The 20,511-nt window shown below is 39.3% G+C and overlaps 1 protein-coding gene across 2 annotated transcripts in view; it reads left to right on the top strand.

Annotated features, from left to right (window-relative positions):
* The first annotated feature begins 5,248 nt into the window (after positions 1–5,248).
* The window catches only part of FRMPD4 (FERM and PDZ domain containing 4), a 773,033-nt gene continuing 757,770 nt past the window's right edge, over positions 5,249–20,511 (top strand). For both annotated transcript variants that reach the window (XM_045538893.1, XM_045538895.1), the window contains exon 1: positions 5,249–5,513. The gene's annotated coding sequence lies outside the window, so the exon portion shown is untranslated. The remainder of the gene's footprint in view (positions 5,514–20,511) is intronic.

Raw genomic sequence — 20,511 nt, 5'->3', positions numbered from 1 at the left:
TGCTATAAAGAGGTCCATGTGGCAAGGAACTGAGGCCTGCTATCAATAGCCAGCACCAACTTATCCACCATGTGATCCATCTTAGAAACAGATCCTTCAGCCCCAGTCAAGCCTTTAGATGACTGTAGCCCCCAAAATACTATGACTGAAATCTCATGAGACTCTGAGCCAGAACCACTCAGCTCAGTTGCTCCCAAGTTCCTTACCCATAGAAATGGTAAGGTAATAAATGTTTACTGTTTTAAGCTGCTAAATTTCAAGGTAATTTATTATGTAGCAATGGATAACCTAATATACCTTTCTTGGTTGAACTCTAATCTGGGCATCTTTACATTCTCACATACTCTCCTAAATGATTCCTCCTAACACCAACTCACTCAAGGTTCCTAAGAACATATCTGTGTTTCCTCATCACCTTTGAACATCTCATATTTAAGATAATGTTTGTACCACAAACTCCCTTATGTTATGCTTTCAATTGATTCTTACATCATCAACGTTAGATTTCCTTCTGACACTAAAGCTTTAAATGACGAAGCACGTTGTTGGAAATATTCCTCATTCTTCAAAGAGGAATTCCAGTAATTTGGGGGCAATATTACTGTATTGTCTATTCCACATTCTCTTCTGGATATTAAGAGCTTACAGACATGACTTCATTCTGATAAATCCCCTTGGACATGAAGGAGACACATTCTCCTACTTTGTGGTCTGTGGTTAAGAAAGATGAGCAGATAGGTTATATGCTATATGCTGAAATTTAGATCAGTAGTTCTCAACCCTGGCTATGCATAAGAATTATCTGGGAAGCTTCATCAACAAAACAAACCAAACAAAAACAGAATCTCTGTTGGGGTAGGGACAGAAATATGTATGCTGTATTTTAAAAAAGCCTCCATGTGCCTCTCTTAGCCAAAATTGGGACTGCTGCTTTGGGATCACACCCTGAGTAGAATTCAATCCTTTAGCACCAGCTCTAAAAAACCCACAATGCTGGTGGTCCTGCAGCTGTTTAGCTATGTCATCTTAATAAAGTCACTTCATCTCTTTGGATATCCATTTTCTAGGCTAGAGCAGTGGTTTTAAACCTTGGCTCTGATACTGGGGAGCCTTAAAAACACTGATTCCTGAATCCCACCCTCAGATGTTCTAATGAAACTGTTTTGGGGTATGTCCTGGGCATCAGGATTTCTTAAAGCACCCCACCCCACCCTGAAGACTCTAAATGTGCAGTCAAGATTGAGAACTAGTAAATAGATGATTGCTAAGATCCTTTCCACCTCTGTGCTTATTTTGAATACCTGTGATTTTGGTTGGCACAGTCCACTACATTAAAACATTTTACAGTCATGGGAAGAAAGAATTCTCAAACTGCACTGTTGACTCTGGACATTATGTAGCATTATTCATGAACTATCTGAAGTTATTCAATAAATAAAAGGGTTGGAACTGGCTGCAGATAGACTAAAGGTTGTTTATCAGCTGAGCTCAAATAGGGAGATTGTCCTAGATTACCTGGGTGGGCCCAATGCAATCATAAGGGTCCTTAAAAGAAGAAGAGCAAGGCAGAAGGCCCAGAGGGAAATGTGACTATGGAAAGAGGTCAGAGGTATGCCATGTAAGGACTCTACTGGCCTCTGCTGGCTTTGAAGATGGAGGAAATGGTCACCAGCCAAAGAATGCAGGCACCCTAGAGGTTGAAAAAGTCTAGGGAACAGATCTACCCTTAGAGCTTCCAGAAAGGAATGCAGCCCTGCTGATCACCTTGATTTTAGCCCAGTGAGACCTGTGTTGGACTTCTAAGCTCCAGAATGATAAGATACTAAGTTTGTACTGCTTTAAGCAGCTAAATTTGTGATAATTTGTTACAGCAGCAATGGAAAACAAATACTACGTGTTTTTATAAATTCCATCATGCCTATGTTACTGTAGTTTTTATAATTATTTGAATGGCCACATATTATTCCATGGAGCCAAAATGCTGGCATTTCCTTAATCACACCTTTTAAATGAACATTAGATGTGTGAATATCTTTCTGCATTTTCCCTTTTTCATATGTTTGATTATTTCCTAAAGATATTCTACCAGAAATTAAATTGGAGCTTTCCAATTCTTCCATTTCTTTCTATATTTAATTTTTTTAAAAATCTCTTAAAAATCCACTTGGAATTTAACTTGATATATGACATAAGAGAGGGATGTACTTTTTTCCTAATCTGCTTTTTCAACTGCATATGCTAAATGATTTTTTTCTTTTCTGCTGCTTTATAATGCTTTCTTCATTAAATATTCAATTTTATACAAAAAGAAGCTCATTTTCTGGGCTACTGATTCTCCTCTGGTAATTGATTTCTGTCTGTTTTTGAGCCAGTATTGCACTGTTTGAAATCTTATTGCTTTATAATGCATATAAAGTCCTGTGAGGACTAGTCTTCTCCCTCTGTCTTAGTCTGTTTTCTGCATAACAGAGTACCTGAGACTGCGCAATTTATAAAGAAAAGAAACTTATTTCTTAGGGTTCTGGAGGCTGGGAAGCCCAAGTTTAAGAGGCTGCATCTGGGGAGGGCCTTCTTGCTGGTGGGGACTCTCTGCAGAGTCCCAAGGTGGTGCAAGGCATCACATGGTGAGGGGGCTCAGGAGACAGCCAAACTGATTTTTATAATAGACCCACTCTTGTGATAACTAACCAGTTCCCTCAATAACCCATTAATCTGTTAATCTGTGAATAGATTAATCTATTCATGAGGGAAGAGCACTCATGACCCAATCACCTCCCAAAAGTCCTACCTCTCAACACTGCTGCATTGGGGACCAGGTTTCTAACACATGAAATTTTGGGAGACACATTCAAACTATCGTACCCTCATTGCATTTTCGTTTAATTTTTTAAATTGATTTTTGCATGTGAATCTTAAATGATCATTTTCAGCTCCTGAAAAAATCCCAGTGAGCATGCCTGGTGTCCACTGGCTTGGAAAACACCTTAAAAACCCATAGCCTGGCTTGTTAAGGCCCTCTATGTGTGACTATACTTTTCCTATTTCCATTTTTTCCAAAACTTCACTTATAGCAAAGACATTTCTTTGTTGCCTTCCTATGCATCATTTTCTGTTTTATAAGTCTTTGCTTATTCTTTTGCCAGCCCAGATCACAGTGATCTGTCTCACAGGCTTTTCCTCAGCCTGATACATGTAGAGTGTGAGTGTTGGAATCAGATAGCCCTGGGTTGGAATCCCAGCTCTGTTTCTCACCAGGTGTGTGACCTTGAATTAGTCACTCATCCTCCTCAAGGGTCAGTTTCCTCTTTAAAATGAGGTCAACAGTGTCTTCCTTGCAGGCTTGTCAACTGGATTATAGCTAACGTATACAAAGAATCTGGCAATTGGAAAGAGTCATTTTGTGTCTTTTGAATCTAATAATAAAAAGGGCTTATGTTTTGTATGTCCATTTTAAAATATCATTTTTCTTATATTTACAAAAGTCTTGTTTTGCAGTGAATTAGACATTTTGAAAAATTGGTGCTTCACCACAGGAGTTTGAAAAACACTATTCTACAGCAAGGGGTTGACAACCTATAGCCCTTGATGGCTGCCTGGTTTTGTAAATGTTTAACTGGAGCACAGCTATACCCATTCCTTTATGTGTTACAGCCTGCCCTCCATATCTTCAGACTCAACCAATCACAGATCAAAATATTTAAAAAAAGATAACAATATAACAATAAAAGATGATACAAATAAAAAACAATATAGTATAGCAACTATTTGCATAGCATTTACATTGTACTGAGTAGTCTAATCTAGAGATGATTTAAAGTATAGGAGAGGATGTACATAGGTTATATGCAAGTACCATGCCATTTTATAACAAGGACTTAAGCATCCATGGATTTTGATATCCACAGGGGTCCTGGAACCAATCTCCTGCAGATACTGAGGAATGACTGAATCTATGGCTGCTTTTTCTCTGCAAGGGTAGAAGTGAGTCATTGTGACAGAAACTTCACAGCCTACAAGGCCTAAAATATTTACTATGTGACCCTTTACAGAAAAAGTTTGCCAACCCCCGTTCTATTCTGCCTTTCTTAGTTCCCCAGCTGGATTGAGCTCCAGTTGCCCTCAGTGCTAAATTGCTTGATAACATACCTTCTTTTGCTTTCCTTCCCTCCCCTGTCTCGTTTTCTCACTCCCTGCCATTGTTTCTTAGATCTTTTCCCAAATAAACTATCTGTACTTCCATCCTTGACCCAAGTTCAATTTCTAGGGGTACCCAATTGCCATGGTTTGAACGTGTCTTCCAAAGTTCATGTGTTGGAAACTTGGTCCCCAATGCAGAGGTGTTGGGAGGTAAGCCCTAGTAGGAAGTGTTTGAGTCATGGGGGGCACCACCTTCATGAATGGAGTAATGTTGTTATGGCAGGAGTTGGTTCCTTATCATGGGCGAGTTTCACTCCCTCTTGCTCTCTCTTTGCCCGTCTGCTATGTGATGATGCAGCATGAAGGCCCTTGCTAAATGCCAGCCCCTCAATCTTGACTTTGTAGACTCTAGATCTGTGAAAATAAATTTCTGTTCATTACAAATTACCCAGTCTCAGGTATTCTGTTGTAGCAGCACAAAACAGACTAAGATGGCAACCCATACACACCTCACATCCTTGTCTGTCCTAGTCCTGCCCCTACCACTCGCTAGAAATGACACTAAAATGTGTCAGCTTCAGCATATCAGTTAAGCTACCAGCCTCCCCTCCCCCACCCTGTCTCTTCTGCAGCACTGTGTGAAAATTCAACTTTGTGTGCATGAATTTTTCTGGTTTGTTTCCTCTATCTTGCCAAGCGCCATGTCGGCACTAGGGATGGTGGAGGACAGAACAAAGACAGGGAGGAGGAAAGAAAATCCCATCTTGCCCTACATTTGATGCTCCCTTTTTAAAACAGCTTGTAAAGCCTGTAGCCGATCCCGACCTGAGTCATGGCTGGTTGTTTTTGACTGGCCTCTAGACCTTTCCAGCCTCACAGGACATGGTCACATCATTGCCCACCCCAACCTCATTGCTGCTGCTTTCATTTGCTTCCATGTAACCCTCCTAATTACTTAGGTCACTTCAGACTTTAATTCTGTCTTCTAAAGTGTAACACAGCCATAATTAGGCCATATGTTAATTAGCAGGATGACGCCCTGTGCCTTGTCACTCGTGAGGGATGTGGCTCATCCCAGAAAGTGCCATAGAAAGGGGAGTTCAGCAGGAAGAAGTCTAAGGAGGCTGGAAGTGACTCTTTGCTCAGCAAAAACAGCCTCAGAGAGCAGGAGAAAATGGCAGTATGCAAGCCAGGGAAAGGATGGGGTCACACAAAGAAAAAGAGCTAGAGTTGACCTCTTTTCCACTCTGGGAATGAGATGTAAGTCAGGAGGCAAGCCTGAGGCTGAGACTCCACCAGGGATGGCAGAATCTCCTGAAGCATTGGACGTGGTGGCCAGGGCTGAGGTCAAGGTCCCGACAGAGGCCACAGGCGAGGTGAGTGTCAGGCATGCCCCCATCTCTATTCCCTGGATGCTTGTGGGGAGGCCAGTGAAAAATCAAGGCCAATCTCTGCCTCTGTGGACACTGTAAGTGCCCTCCAGGAAATCCCAAAGAGTGGGGTCTGGTAGCTTGGGGCTATCTGTTTCTATGTGCCATTTATGAATTTAATGTTGGTTCCCCTCATTTTCTGTTAACTGAACTTATTTTCTGACATTTTTGGGATAAGAAAGTTGAAAAGGAGACCGGGTAGGTCATGACTATTTCCTATTTCAGATATTGTCACCTTTATCACTCAGGAGACAATTTTCCAGGAAACTAATTACTGAGGGAATTCATGATTGGGTGGAATGACAAGTGAATTATAAAGATATTAACCTCCCTCCAATTTTCTGTCAACCCATGATGTGATGGAAACCTGTTCTGTCATCACCCAACTTATGGCTGAAAGAGACTAAGGCGTTCATTTTAAGTTATGTATTTTCTTGGATTTTGGAAAAAGGCATTTGACACAGGAACTCTCAAAGCATACCAAATGGGAAATTTTGAGGGATAAGTTTGTGCTGATAATAATATTAATAAAAATTATTATTTATTGCTAATATTTGTTGAGTTCCTACTATACTCCAAACCTTTACAGGCATTAATTCTAACACTCCTAACAATTCTTTAAGGAAAGTATCATTATCCTCATTTAACATGACACAGACATTGAATCATACTCAAAGATCACATTGCCAACTGAGACAAAACTGAAATCTATGCTTTTCTTCTTTTCTTTTTTAAACTCTAAAACTTGAGGTCTGGTCACTATGCTGGGGTCAACAACTTTTTCTGTAAAAGGCCAGATAGTAGATATTTTCAGCTTTGGCAGCCATACAGTGTATGCTGCAGCTACTCCTCTCTGCTATTGTAGAAAATAGGCAGCCATAGACAATATGTAAATAGGTAAATGTGGCTATATTCCAATAAAGCTTTATTTACAGACATTAAAATCTGAATTCAATATAATTTTCACAGCATGAATTGTTGTTCTTTGTTTTTTTTTCCAACTACATAAAAATGGTAAAATCATTCTGCTTACAGACCATATAAAAATAGGTGGAAGCCTAGGTTTGGCCACAGGCTATAGTTTGCTGATCTCTGCTCTGTACAAAACTGCCTTTCTAACAACTTATGAAAATAGTGAAGTGAAAGCAGCTGAGCTATATATTTTACCTAAGGAAGCCAAGTCAGCGAAGGGAAAGCTTGTGGGACAGAAGCTGTGGGAGACCATACTTCTCATACTGCTCTACCATCAAACTAAATGTGTAGATTTAGGCACATCTTAAAAACTTCTGGGTCATGCTCTCCTCGCCTGCCAAATGAGGTCCTGAACAGCTCCACTCTTCTTTGATCCTAATCCTAGTATGCCTACACCAAATGATTTCCATAAAATCAAAATTTGCACTAAGATAATGAATTCGATGGCACCATCAGTGCTATGAGGAATGGGGAAGAAGAACAGGTCTGTGGGGGACAGCAAGAGTTTAGCTGTGAATAAGTTAAGTTTGGGGCACCAAATATAAGTGGAGGCTGTTGGATATAGGAATCTTAAGTTGGGAGAGAAGGCAGGACTACAGCTTGAAATCTGAGAATTATTAGCATGTAGACCAAATCTGGGTACATCATGGCATTGAATAAGATCTTTTAGGGCAGGATTTCTCGACTGCGGCACTATTGGCATTTGGGGCTGGATAACTCTTCATCATAGAGGCTGTCCTGTGCATTGTAGGATGTTGAGCAGCATCCCTGGTCTCTACCCACTAGATGTCAGTAGCACCTCCCCCACTTTAGTTGTGACAACCAAAAATGTCTCCAGACATTGCCACATGTCCCCTGGCATGAAAGTCACCCTTGGTTGAGAATCACTGTTTTAAGGAAAAGGCTGAGGATAGTCCTTTAATGACTCCAATTTTTGAAGTCAGAAAGAGGAGGAGGAAGGGGAAAAGAGACTGAGGAGTAGTCAGTAAAGTAGGAGAAAAATTCCTATGCCACATCCCAACTATTTAGACCTGACTTGGTTTAATATTTGCTGAAAGTAGAGGTGGAGGGCAGGGACAAGAGTTAATGCCCCAGAGCTCAAGGCCAAGCCCCATTGAGTCCCACCGTACTTCCCTTATGAGATTTCCAGTGGTGGGCAAGGGGACAGGGACACATGAGCACTAACTGCATGGAACCTGAAGCTAATGCAGTGGACAGAGTGTTTTCTAGTGGAGAACGGTAAAAAATAAATAGGGTAAAAATAACATTTAGAAACCAAAGATAGAGACCTTCATGCATTTCTTCTTCTTTCTCATTTTATTTTTAGGAATAATTCTCAGAGGATAAAACCGTTATGGTCTGGGTGCAAGAGAGAAACAAGAATAGAAACAGAGTTTCTATGGTTTTTAGGAAAAGCAACATAGATTTAAGAGCTGTGGCTTTTACCATCCTGAGCTGTGGGTTGGGCTTTCTTTGCTTTCTTTTTCTTTTCTATTTTTTTCTTTGTGATCTCTTCACTTACCTCATGCCTAGTTGTAGTTAAAAAATAGTGAACAGATTGTGTAATCTTTCTCTTTATATATTTGAAAATTGAAGACCTGCAGCTTAATAAAGGCCCAATATAAAGGTTAAAAAATTCAGTCCCTCATATTGAGATTAATGTCCTTAGACAAGAGTGCCTCTTAGCCACATGCCTGATAATAAAGGACCAAAAAAAGGGGAAATGTCTACTTTTTCCTTTTTATCTTCTCACTTCAAAATGAAGGTAATAAACTTTATCTAGTACATAGTTGGACTTTTATAGATGTTTAAAAATAATAACAATGTGTGTCCTGATTGTGGTGGTGGTTACACAAGTTTAAACATGTAATAAAATTTCACAAGAATGCAGAAAAAGAGTGAAATCCAAATAAGATTATTAGGTGAGTCAATAGTACTGTACCAGTGTCGATTTCCTGGTTTTCACAATGTACTATAGTTATATAAGATGTTCTCTTTTGGGGAAGTTGGGTGAAGAGTACACAGAACTCTATTATTTTTGCAGCTTCCTGTGAGCCTTAAACTATTGCAAATAAAAACTATGACTATTGTGTAGCTCAGGATAATTTTATTTTGCTATCAACTTTACCTTGTAGATTCCTTTTTGTTTTAATGGAAACTTGTATCATAAGTAAGCCAAATTATCATGTTTTATTATAAATGAGAAAATAGAGTCTGATCAATATATGTTTAAGCTAATGTAATAGGTTATAATCCAGATCATGAACCTGAATTGCTCTTAATGAATATGCAGTCACAAAGTTCAATGATAGGTGAAAGTCTGAAATTAAACAGAACTACCATTTAGTCTTTAGTTTTGGCATATTTTATTTTTGGACAGTCCAGGATTCATGTAGGTTTAGCTAAAGATTAAAATATTCATACAACACATCCTTAAATTCCCAGAAAGTAGAGATGGCTTGCCTACTTTTTAAGGTGAGAATTTCTATTTCAGCGGACTTTGGGGAGGGCAAGCTTCCTCTATCTTGCTGATATGCCTAAGATGTGATCTATTTATATTACAAACCATATGCAGAGCCTGGCAAGCCTCTCTGCAAATGAGCTCATCGGCTCTCCCCTAAAGGAGGAGGCTGGGAGGGGCCAAAAAGACATTAGGGACCTTTAACAACCATTATGCCTCTTGATACTGATTGAACAGGAAGGATAAACAAAATCTATGATTTTTGACAGGAAGGATAAATAATAAATACCTGTCGAGGGGTACTAGATGTTCTCCTTGGTCTTCTTTGCAGGTCATCAAAGTCAAGTTCTTAAAGACTTGAGTACTGTTTAATGGGTTTTGCATATTGTGCAAATTGCAAGTACAGCTCATTTCAGATTTGTCTTACTGATGTGCCTCCTTCAAAGTGTGATTAGTTCTTCATTCAAAGTAACCAGTATTTATACAGCATTTATCCAGTGTTAAGTAATTAGATTTGTCTCTAAGGAAATCAAGAAGAGCAGTTGCTGACCTCAAAAGGCTCGCAGACAAAGAGAAAAGACACTAGAAAACAAAGAAGTGTATTACAAAATGGCAAGCACAGTGAGAGAGGCACATATAAGGTTCAGAGAAAGGTATGGGGGTGGGGTATCATTCACTGTTTAGGACAGTGTATCTCAAACTGGACCTATAGAAGGATGAATTCTTGGGGCATGTTGAGTTTGCTACAAGAATTTAAAATTTTTGTGTTTTTATTTAGATGGAAATTTTATACACCCCCCCCACACACACATACCTTTTTCACCCGGTCATGTGGATGAGTGTGTATTTCATTGAATGCTCCTGGCCACCTGATTTTCGTGCCTCTGTACACTGTTCCAATGAGTGTTTTCCTTTAATTTGAGGTGGATATGAGAACTGAGCAATTCGACAGCACAGACTATTTGGGAACTGGGACTCAAAAAAGCTGAGATTGAGCATTAGTGGCATATTCTGAGTTCCAGTGCATGTTTTTCATAGGTGCCATCTTTGTTTGGACCAACTAGGAAAAATTCTTTAAGAGGATGTGTAGTAGGACATATTTAATGAAGAATCTATCTGTCCCTACTTCCAACCACAGCTGGATAAGATAGCCATTTCATGCCAGAATAATGCCCCAGTGCTTACTCTGCCCTTAAGGGAGCCAGAAAGCTGCACCCATAGGAAATCTTCTCTCCTTCTCCATATTCTTGCCATGAGCAAGGCAGTAGCAATTTAAAAACCTTAATGAGAAAGGTAAAAGAGCTACAGATACATGAACAATGTATCAACAGTGTATCAATAGAACTTCTTGCTAGTAATAAAAAACCATAAAAGAATGCATTAAATTATGGCTTTATTTAATCCACAGTGGATAGTCCAGGGTCATTCTGGTGGTTTCATAAGATAAACTGGGACCCATGCTCCTTTCAGCTTTTTGCTTTGTCATCTTTTGGGTAAGACTTGTTGAAGTCAAAATAAAGATGTAAAGACGAATCACTAAATTTATTTGGGAAGAAAGAATTGCAATTTGGGGCATACATGAAGACCAGGTAGTTTTCAGCACATTTAAAGAACAGAGAAGGTTAGAGGCTTTATAAAAAAAAAAGAGAAATGTTACATATTGCCCTTCAAGAAAGTTTACTGGCACTAGTTAGGGTTTGGGGAGCTGGCAAGCCCTGATTGGTGGGTGAGAGTAGTGGGCAAATTAGTCCGAGAGTTGCAGTAATTTATTTCAACAGCTGTAGATAAAACTGGTGTCAGTTTACAACAGGTAGTTTCAGCAGTCAGGCTTGCAAAGAATTACATTCTTGGACCAATGTTTTATATCCTGAGTGCTTTATCCCCCAGTCACTCAACTCTGATTTAGTTGGATATGGCAAGAATGACCCAATTCATATGATCAACTTTCACAGACTCTAATCTTCCCACTGTCAACATGGCTGTCAGAGCTCCAGCCATTACATTTTTATTTCAGACATGAAGAAGGAGAAGAGCAAAGAGAAAAGAAGGCATTTGCCAACTTTATTAATCCCCTTAAAATTGCCTTCCCAAAAGTTCCCTTCTGTGACTGTGGTAACATTTCATTGGCCGGGAGTATCTCAAATATTCCTAGTTGGAAGGGAAGTAGGAAATTTTGTTTGTAGCTCATTACATTGTTCCTTCAAATAATCTCTGGGTTCAAGTAGTACAGAAAAGAGAAAATTTGACATTTAGTAGACAGCGTGTAGTCTCTGCAACATTGGGATCTGATATCATTGAGCTCTTGATCCAACTTCAATAATTACCCACATCCAGACTTTCTGATACATGAGAAAAAGAAACGCTTACTTGTTAAAGGCACTGTTATTTAAGTGTCTGTTACTTGTAGCTAGTCATATTCCTAACTGAAACAAAATATAAGCACTGTTTATTGGTGTTTAACTTTTAAAATGGACTATTGACCAGGAGTCACAAATTCAAATATATTCAGAATTAGATAGGCAATAGGAGTGAGTGATACCAGTTCGGCGGGTGGATGAGCCTGGCAAACTGGAGAGTGTGTGCCCCGTCGAAAGTGGGCAGGTGCTGCTGCTGTTGAACAGAGAGGGGTGCTTTCCTACAGGATTGCCAGCCCAGTGTTACAGGATACCAAATTTCAAAAGAACCAGAAAGCTAGATCTTTATGCATATAGCAGGGCCACAAAATTCTTTTCACAGCACGTTATAGATTTGAAAAAAAGAATCATTTCTTTTTTTAGTCTGCAATTATGGCCTTCTCCCAATCTCCCTTCTGCTGGTCACAGAAAAAAACACAACAAAACACCAACAACACTGAAAATCAATCTTGTTTCAGTGTTAGTCCACTCTGAAAATGTAGGAAATGTTGCTTACTTTTAAAAACAATTATTAAGGTGTAATTCACATACCATGAAATTAACTTTTTAAAAATTTACCAATTCACCAGTTTTTAGTATATTCACAAAGTTGTATAATTGACATTATTCTGATTCCAGAATGTTTTCGTCATCCTCAAAAGAAAGCCATTAGCGGTCACTCCCCATTCTTCCTCCCCCCACCACCCAGACCCTGGTAACCACTAATCTACTTTCTGTCTCTATGATGTGCCTGTTCTGGACATTTCATATAAATGGAATTATACAGTGTGTGGCTCTTTTTCTCTGGCTCCTTTCACTTGATATAATGTTTTCAAGGTTTACTCATGTTAAGATGTATCAATGTTTCATTCCTTTTTATGGCTAAGTAATATTCCATTGTATTGATATGCCATATTTTCTTTGTGCATTCATTTGTTGATGGCCATTTGGGTTGTTTCAACTTTTTGGCTATAGCAAATAATGATCCTATGAACATTTGTGTACAAGTCTTTGTGTGGGCATATGTTTTCACTTCTCTTAAGTATATGCCTAAGATTGGAATTGCTGGGACATTTGGGAACTCTGTGTTTAACTTTTTGAGGAACTGCCGAGCTGTTTTCCAAAGTGACTGTATCAGTTTACGTTTCTATGGGTAGTGTATGTTCCAACTTCTCCACATCCTTGCCACCTCTCGTTATTGTCCATCTTTCTGATTATAGCCATCCTAGTGGGTATGAAGTGCTATCTCATTGTGGTTTTGATTTTCATTTCCTTAATGACTAATAATGTTGAGCATCTTTTAATGTGTTTATTGACAATTTGTATATGTCATTTAGAGAAATGCCTCTTTAAATCATTTGCCCATTTAAAAAAAATTGAGTTATATTTTTTATTATTGTGTTGTATGCTTACTTTTTATATAGTTTGAAATATATGATTGCCATTTTTTGCAAGTCACAAATGATCAAAAATTGGCAATTAATATGGTTCAAACTCTGTGCAAGAGTACAGAGTATTCTAACTGTCCATTTGGGTGCTACTAAGTCATCTGGAATTTGTGGCTTACATTTTTGATGGGAGAACTGGTGATCTGGCTGTTCTTGGCTTCATATGAGTGTCTTGTGTTTCTATGGATGCTTTGGTCTTAGCTTTGCTTCTTTTGTTACTTCAGAGCCCTCTAATGACTCATACTGACTTCCATTTGACTCTGATTTGAGTAATCTTCTGTGGAGTCTTCAGTGGACAGCCACCTTACCCCAGCTATGGTCATTTCCTTTGGTGAACTTGACATCCAGAAGCTCAGTTACCTTTCCCATAGTGGAACACAGGTCAACTTGAGAAAGCTAAATTTCAGGGTCTCCTTTTGCATGACTTGGTTGTCAAGCAAGGTGATATGGATGTACTGCAGAGTGGCATGATGCAGCTTCATCCCAGAGTCCCACGTCCTCTGTATTTTCCCCAATTTGTCTGTCATGTCTCTCCTTTGCGAGGCACAGGCTAAAGAGCGGAAATCAGGAGATTCACTGCCCACTTTGCTCTCCTGCTTCTTTCTCTACTCACAATTCCTGGGATCAAAAGATAAGAAGGCATATTGGACAGGGTTCTCCAGAGAAACAGAATCAATAGGGAATCTATCTATCTAGATACGGATAGATTGGTAGATAGATAGATAGAGATAGAGATATATATTGTAAGGAATTGGCTTATGGAAGCTGACAGGTCCCAAGATCTGTAGGTTGAATCAGCAAGCTGGAGACCCAGGAGAGCTGATGGTGTAGGTACAATTTGAAAGCTGGCAGGCTCAAGACTCCTTGAAGAGCTGATGTTTCTGTTCAAATCTGAAGGCAAGAATGAGCCAGTGACCCAATTTGAAGGCAGTCAGGCAGGAGGAGTTCTCTTACTCAGGGGAAGGTCAGCCTTTATGTTCTATTCAGGCCTTCAGCTGATTGGATGAGGCCCACCCACACCGGGGAGGGAAATCTGCTTTACTCAGTCTACAGATTTAAATGGTAATCTCATCCAAAAAGCACCCTCACAGAAATACCCAGAATAATGTTTAACCAAATATTTGGACACCCAAATGGCCTAGTCAACTATACACATAAAATTAACCATCACAGAGGGCTTCCCCTTGGCTTATACTGTAAGTAGGATGACCATAAAATACATCATACAATCTGGAATGTAACTGAGAGTGAAAGGAAGCACTGGCTGGACGGGATGTGTGGACTAGTGTACACTGTGATTACACAGGTCAAACCAGGCTATATGGTGACCCTACTCATGAAATTTAACTATCTTAGTATGTGTCTAGCTGGCAGAAATGCACAGATTGATTACTTCTTGTTAGGCTGCTGCAGAAATCTGAGTCTGGGTCCTTAAAGTTGGCCTTTGGCAAGCTTATGAGGGACATAAAGGAATCTAGAAAATCCTTTCTCAAGAAAATAGCTAGTTTTGGAGGATTAGTGTCCTGCTTCATAAGCCTATTTTTGAAGATCAGGAATGAATATTCCCTTGGAAATTCTCTTTGAAGTTCCTCTGTAATGGATTCTGGCCTCTCTCCAGACAGCTGGATGACTGAACATTCTAGGGTGAAGGTCATGTCATTGAAAGGCAAAAAAGAATAAAGCACAATAGAAATATTCAGAAAATAGTATGTTTGTTACAGGTGAAATCTCTCAGTTTAAAATGGGGGAAACTAATTCAATTTATAAATTTATGTTTAAATCAAACAAAGCACATCTATGTCATCTTTCAGTTAAGGGCCAAAAATTTGTGACCCTTCCTGGACAAATCACAGACAACTTTTGTTACAGAATCAGGTTAGTGGGGACTGGGAAGGAGAAGGGTAGGGAAAGGGCAGAACATTATAAAATGGAGAGAGCCAAGAGACATTGACTATAGTGGAAAGAACACGAAAAAGAGAAATAGCAACAAACTTAGAATGTTTAAGAATGCTCTTATCCTAGCACTCTGGGAGGCCGAGGCAGGCGGATCGTTAGAGCTCAGGAGTTCGAGACCAGCCTGAGCAAGAGTGAGACCCCGTCTCTACTAAAAATAGAAAGAAATTATATGGACAGCTAAAAATATATATAGAAAAAATTAGCCAGGCATGGTGGCACATGCCTGTAGTCCCAGCTACTCAGGAGGCTGAGGCAGAAGGATCGCTTGAGCCCAGGAGTTTGAGGTTGATGTGAGCTAGGCTGATGCCACGGCACTCATTCTAGCCTGGGCAATAGAGCCCGGGCAAAAAAAAAAAAAAAAGAATGCTCTTAGTGGCAGTATTGACTAATACAAGCCTTAATCTGGAGATGTAACTGTAATATATGCCTAAATATAAGTGGACCCTGAATATAAATCAAACCATCATTTTCCTAAATGTGAAGGTTGAAAACAACTTTTATTTTTTTAACTTTAATATGCAACATTTAGAGAAAGAATTCAAATGGCCAAATGTCTACCTATAATATTTTAACTTAAATTTTAGATATATATCCATATTTTAAACCACATATTATATAAACTGCACTGCTATTTGAAATTGCTCTTTTTCACTCTTGTATTTCATGATGGGATTTTTTTTTCAAATGCCACACATGCACATTGGCATTCATTTCTCCTTCCTCTGGAGCCACTTGAAAACATAGTGCCATATTCACTTCTACTAAGATGTCTGACTGCAGTACTTTTTGAATCTGAGTATGATGCTCTCATTGGAAGTTTTATCTTGATTCACATATCCTCATTACTTTGTAGTGAGCTCCACAACATAGGCATTTAATGTATTTTAATAAAGTGATTTTCTAAAAGGTTTGTATGCAATGGCACCTGGATCTGCAGTTTGAAGTCATTTCTCTAGAAATAATGACTAAATCTGTGTTAAATTTATTTACCATCTCCTGTCATGTCAGGTAACCTCTATAAGCATACAAATCTAGCTTTGATTGAGGTCATTTCAGGTTAATGTGTTTTCCCCAAATAGTAATTTGTTCAAAACTAAGTAATTGAGAGACTGCCCATAGTATAAAAGTCTTAATAAGGACTTTATTTTTGATGGGATAATTTTGAAGAAAAATCTTGTCTTATATTTGAGTACACACAATTTTGGGAAGAAGAGCTACTGGAAACTTGGGAGTAAGAGAAGTGGGTCAAATCTTTATAGTATCAGAAAATTAAGAGAAATATCTGATTTTGATAAACCAAGAAATTGTGTCATAAAGCATACCATCTAGAGATATTGAGGCAACTACTAAATGATTAAAAGCCAGTGGTGGTTTCATTTAGTGGCTCGTGGGGAGCTAGACTGGGACAAGGTAAGACTCAGTCAAGAAACTATTATTCATTATAGGCTGGGCATGGTGGTTCACATCTATAATCCCAGCACTTTGGTAGGCTGAGACAGGAAGATCTCTTGAGGCCAGGTGTTCAAGACCAGCCTGGGCAAAATAGTGAGACCCTGTCTCTACAAAAAAAAAGAAAGAAAAAAAGAAAAATTAGCCAAGCATGGTGGGATCTGGGTATATTCCCAGCTACTCAGGAGGCTGCAGCAGGAGGATGGCTTGAGCCCAGGAGTTCAAGGCTGCAATGAGCTATGATTATGCCACTGTATTCCAGCCTGGGTGACAGAGCAAGACTACATATCAAAGAAAAAAAAAAAAAAGAGAAAAAATAAACTGCTGTTCATTATAAAAGCACCTGAACTATAATATATTATAATGAAAACACTTAAAGCAGAGTATTATAATAGTCCAAATGAGACAGGAGGAACCATGTCATTGATAATGTGAATGGAAGGCAGAGGCTGATTTTAGAACTGCCTGGGGGTAAAGTTGATGGGACTTCATGCTTGAATTATGGGGGTTCATGGAGAGGTAAGAATGCATGATGACTGTGGTCTCCCAGCTTTGGAGACTGGGCAAATATGGTGCCAACTTAGAAATGCATGAACAGACAAGTGAACAACAATGAAGTCCATTGTGAGCACACATACTCCCTGTTCAGTTAAAGAGGAGCCTGGAGATCAGGAGAGAGTCTCTTAGGAGAGATACACATTTGGAATTCATGAGCATGTGAGTGTAGATATATCCATAGCAGTGGGTAGATTAGCCAGCAAAGGTGTTTCATGTAAGATAACAAGACTGAGGATTAGGCTTTAGGAAAACCATCATTATTAGAAGAGAGAGGAGAGAATCCATTGAGAGAAGTGGGCCAGAGATAAAGGAGATTAAGGCAAGGCAGGAGAAAGTGTCAAGAAAAAGAGTATTAGCAGTGTTAGATGTTGAAGGAATACCAAGTGAAATAAGGGCAGAGAAGTATCTACTTGATTTGGCAAAATTCTTTTATATTTCCTAAGCAGGACTGTGAACTCCTTAGAAGCTAGCTCTTTCTGTCTGTGAAGAATTTAGAAGAACCTCTCAGGGAAGATATGATTTAGGAATGTTTAGTTGAAATAAACTCAATGTCCATCAAGAAGATTATGACCCTGGTGCAAACAAATGAATGTGCTCTTTGTCCAAACTTGCATGTGGCCCTGCACAGTGATAACTTCACGAGCACCTGAGTCCCTGCCTTTTTCCTCCAGGACCTCAAGGTCACTCTGAGCCCTCTTGCTTTATTTTCTGGTTCTGTCAGGTTATTGTGAATCTCTGCCTCATTTTCTTCCATTTCCCCCCTCTCTAGCAAGGGCTTCACATTTGTTGGTGGGATTCTCTGTAGAACAGATACCAGATTTGCTGCCAGACACCACTATCTTTCTGATTCCCACAGATATATCTAATGGGTGGGAGCTTTGGGGAGGCAAATGTCGCAATGCAAGGTCGTCTCTCAGATAAAGTGGTTCAAGGAAGTATCAAAAGAGTTAATCAGAGACGCACCAAATTTCCATTCTCTGAACATCTTCTAGAGCAGACTAGATAATCTTTCAGCAGTTGTGCTGCAAAGGAAAGAATTCATCCATCAGAATTCACCCATTGGATGACCTTCAAAATCCCTTCCTGCCCTAGGAGTCCGTGGTCTCCTGATACTAAGCAGAGCATAGAAATCAGGGAACATCAGGGTTGGAAGGGACTTAAAGAGGTCATCTGATTCACTTCCTACCAAATAAATATGTCCCTTCTACTACCTTATTGAAGAGGAGCATCCTCAGCTTCTTTTTTTTAAATTAATAAACTTTATTTTTTAGGACCATTTTAGGTTCACAGCCAAATTAAGTGGAAAGTACAGATTTCCTATATACCCCCTCCCCCATAGGCAGGCACAGCCTTCCCAGCTGTCAACTTCCCCCACCAGAGTGGTCCTTTTATTACAATGGGTGAACCTACACTGACACATCATCAGCACCCAGAGTCCAAAGTTGATATTAGTGTTCACTCTTGGTGTTGTACACTCTGTGGGTTTTGACAAATGTATAATGATGTGTATCCACCATTGTAGTATTGTACAGAGTAGCTTCACTGTCCTTAAAATCCTGTGTGCTCTGCTTATTCATCCCTCCTTCCCCTGAACCCCTGACAACCACTAGTACTTTTACTGTCTCCATAGTTTTTCCTTTTCCAGAATGTTACATAGTTGAAATCATACAGTATGTAACCTTTTCAGATTGTCTTCTTTCACTGAGTAATATGCATTTACATTTCCTCCATGTCATTTCACAGCTTGATAGCTCATTTGTTTTTAATGCTAAATAATATTCCATTGTCTGGATGTATCAGTTTTCTTTATCCATTCACCTACTGAAGGATATCTCTGTTGCTTCCAAGTTTTGGCAATTATGAACAAAACTGCTATAAACGTCCATGTGCAGGTTTTGGGGTAAACATAAGTTTTCAGTTCATTTGGTAAATACCAAGGAGCATGATTGCTGGATCATATGGTAAGAGTATGTTTAGTTTTGTAAGAAACTGCCAAACTGCCTTCCAGAGTGGCTGTACCATTTTGCATTCCCACCAGCAAGGAGTGAGAGTTCCTGTTACTCCATATCTTCACCAGTATTTGGTTTTAGATATTGGCCATTCCTGGCTTCTTTTTTAATGCCCAGTGATAATTAACCATATCAGAAATTCAGAACACATTTAATGGCTGGGGAAAGGAGGGCCAATTAGGGGGATTAAGCTGAGATAAAGAATGTTTGTGGCTTCTTCACCTGGACACAGAGAGAGTTCTATCCGGGCTTTGGGCAGTGTACCCGCCTGCAGCAGAGAGCTCACTAGATATCTATTTCCTCCCCTACATTTCCCAGCCTCTCTTGTAGTTGGGTTGGGGCATGTGACTGAGCTCTGGCCAATGGGAACATGAGCACAAGTGAAGCTTCATTAAAAATCTGGGTCACTTAAGAGTCTAAGTGCTTCTTTGTTTTTCTGTTTCTTGTATACTGAACCCTTGGAGTACCCTGTGATTCAGATGGAGCAGCTATAAGGGACCAAAACATCTGTGAAATTGGGCCCCAGAATGACTGTGTGGAACAGAGATCCCTCTGCCCTGGGACATCTTGAGCAAGAAATACACTTTGTTGTGTTAAGCCACGAGATTCTAGGGTTGATTGGTTTCCTCCACATAGTCTAGCCTAACCTGACTAGTGTACCTCTTTGCTGACCCTTAAGTTCTCTCTTGGCTCTCAATCCTTTTCTCTTCATCCAGTTGGAACTCCCTTCTATGTCTGTGCTAAATTTTAACTTCAGACATCTGTAGTTATATTTGGCAACTGGCCCATGTCAACAAGCCTTTTGGAATCTGTCCATGTCAATAAGGTTCCCTAAGTTCTCCAATTCATTCCTGGCGGCTGATCATTGTCTTTGGACTCTGTGGGAATCTATATGTTCACTCTTTTGTGCAGTCCTTCCACAGGCTCTCCAATGATTTCTGAGTCTCGCTAATACCAGGGATCTAGTCTTGGGCTCCCTTGATGACAATGTCCCTCACTTGACAATTACTGCATAAGACTGACCATTCTATTTTTAGAAGAGTCTAACTGATATCAAGTTTTTCTTTAAGTGAGCTTAATGTGTCTCATGAAAATTATATTTATTTGGTCAACTCCAGTCTCTGGAGTTGTGAGAATATCTTTTCCTGCTTCTGTATGCTAGACTTGCAGGTAACTGAAAATGGAAAGTTATCATGTCCCTTCAAATTTTTTCTCTCATCTAGGGTGTCTCTTTTTATCCAGATAAATATATATGTATTTTTACAAAAGTGACACCTTCCTGATGATAAGAAAATAGGATGATGAAAGCACATTTCAGTACACAAATATATTTATAACTAATATTATACGTTTAACACAAGGGGAATGAACTTATTTTTTAAAAGCCATAACACATGCATAGGCTGTATGGTTATACCTATAATCCATCTGCACTTTATACATCTTTTAGTTTTCTTAGTAAGATTTCACTTGAGGTTGAAAGTTGGCAAAGCCTTAGTCTGACAGCAATTTTAAAATACAAAATGTGAGAAAAGGAGAAAAGAATCTGTCATATTTTTTAAATTATAAAAGCACAAGGCAAGGAATAGCTCCTTTATCTTCTTTTCCTTTTTATGAACCTGGGAAGTCAAAAAAGGGAGAGTTGGAGGAAAACAACCCTAGCACCTTTCAGCGTTTTAAAAAACTTGCTCTAGGTAT

The sequence above is a fragment of the Lemur catta genome, chromosome X (genome assembly GCF_020740605.2).
Source record: "Lemur catta isolate mLemCat1 chromosome X, mLemCat1.pri, whole genome shotgun sequence".
NCBI classification, from domain to species: domain Eukaryota; kingdom Metazoa; phylum Chordata; class Mammalia; order Primates; family Lemuridae; genus Lemur; species Lemur catta.
The sequence above is the reverse complement of the archived record's forward strand: the minus strand, read 5'-3'. Positions and strand labels throughout refer to the sequence as shown.